Source organism: Panthera uncia, chromosome D4 (assembly GCF_023721935.1).
Source record: "Panthera uncia isolate 11264 chromosome D4, Puncia_PCG_1.0, whole genome shotgun sequence".
Taxonomy (NCBI): domain Eukaryota; kingdom Metazoa; phylum Chordata; class Mammalia; order Carnivora; family Felidae; genus Panthera; species Panthera uncia.
The window spans coordinates 60,743,069-60,745,294 of NC_064807.1; positions in this window are offsets into that span (position 1 = coordinate 60,743,069).

Below are 2,226 nucleotides of genomic sequence, written 5' to 3' on the forward strand. Positions count from 1 at the left end.
ACAATTAAAATATTCACCATATTTGGGGCGCCCCAGGACGAGGTACAGTTAAAATATTCACCATATTTGGGGCACCTCAGGACGAGGTACAATTAAAATATTCACCATATTTGGGGCGCCTGGGGGGCTCAGTCGGTTAAGCGTCCGACTTCGGCTCAGGTCATGATCTCACGGTCCGTGAGTTCGAGCCCCGCATCAGGCTCTGTGCTGACAGCTCAGAGCCTGGAGCCTGCTTCAGATTCTGTGTCTCCCTCTCTCTCTGACCCTCCCCCGTTCATGCTCTGTCTCTCTCTATCTCAAAAATAAATAAATGTTTAAAAAATTAAAAAAAAAAATTCACCATATTTAAAATTTAAATGTAGCTTGAAAAACAACCACCCCTAAACGTAAACTATTCCTGCAATAATTTTCCAGTGCCTCCCTCCTCAGACTAATAATAGCCACATTAGCACATGTCTGAGACAGAAGCATCCTGAGTTCTTTCTGGTTTCTCTTGGGGATTACAGTTTCGTGTTTCACTTAGGAACCCATCAACCCACCTACATTACACTATTTTCACATTGTCATCATTATTTCCAGTTTCTTGCACGTTGTGCAAACATGTTCATGAAATGAATAGAGGACACCTATCCTAAATCGTAGGATTTTGATCTTCACAAAACATTCATATTTGGTATATTTATCAATACCTGATTTCAAGGCCTCTAGGAAATATTTTCTGATGAATACATATTATTCAAATGGCAGCCCAAAATAGTGAATTAAAGAAATCAACATTCAAAGTAACTTCCAAAGGTGAAAAAGAAACTTGTTAAAAAGTTCTTTTTCGAATCAATATTTCTAAGAGCTTCTACCTCTAATTTTACATCTCTTCCATTTTGACCTTCTCTTTCACTGCCTTCCCTTAAGGGGATTAGCATCTGTAACTGACAGAAGTAATCACATTCCCCAACCTTAACCTGACCACTCATAGATAATAAGGTCAATAACGAGCCTTATTGGGGCGCCTGGGTGGCTCAGTCGGTTAAGTGTCTGACTTTGGCTTAGGTCATGATCTCGCGGTCCGTGAGTTCGAGCCCCGCGTCGGGCTCTGTGCTGACAGCTCAGAGCCTGGAGCCTGTTTCAGATTCTGTGTCTCCCTCTCTCTGACTCTCCCCTGTTCATGCTCTGTCTCTCTCTGTCTCAAAAATAAATAAACATTAAAAAAAATTAAAAAAAAATAACCAGCCTTATTAAACAGTTTATTCTTTTAAAAGCTTAAGTAGTTGGGCACCTGGGTGGCTCAGTCAGTTGAGCGTTCGACTTCAGCTCAGGTCATGATCTCGCTGTTTGTGAGTTCAAGCCCCACATCAGGCTCTGTGCTGACAGCTCAGAGCCTGGAGCCTGTTTCAGATTCTGTGTCTCCCTCTCTGCCCCTCCCCCGTTCATGCTCTGTCTCTGTCTCAAAAATAAATAAACATTAAAAAAAATTTAAAACAAAAATAACCAGCCTTATTAAACAGTTTATTCTTTTAAAAGTTTAAGTAGTTGTATTCCATTACCTAGAAATTATAATTCTAGGATATAAGATATTTTTAAAATTAGCATGAATGACCAGTTATGTGATTAAAACACACACACATAGTTTAAGTAAAGAATGATCACTCACTGATGAAGCCTGTACTACTTTGGAATCATTAAGTGAAAATAACATAAGTTGTGGGGTGCCTGGCTGGCTCAGTTGGTAGAGGACCAACTGATGCTTGACCTCAGGGTTGTGAGTTTGAGCCCCATGCTGGGTGTAGAGATTCCTGATAAATAATAACAAAAGCTTACAATTTTTGAGCACTTCATATGTACCAGGCACCATTCTAAGAGTTTCACATGAATCAACTTAACTATTCTGATAAAAATTATTTGAGGAAGCTATTATTATTGTAGTTTCACAGACTCAAACTGAAGTCAAGTAACTTGGTCAAAGTTGCATAACTGGGACTCAAGGGTGCAAGAGCACTTGGCCCTGGGGTTCCATACAGTCCCAGGTTCCACCACTCCCTGCTGACAAAATCCAAAGGCAGAGATACCAACAGTGGTAAGGAATTTATTTCTGTGAGGCCAACACCTGGGAAGACAGCGGGACTAGGCTCAAAGACTGCCTCCAAAGTGCTGAAAATACTTCCAGGTTTATGTAAGGAAAATGTGGGGCAAGGGTCGTTGGGTACGTGCAGGTGGGCAGAAAAGGTCTGG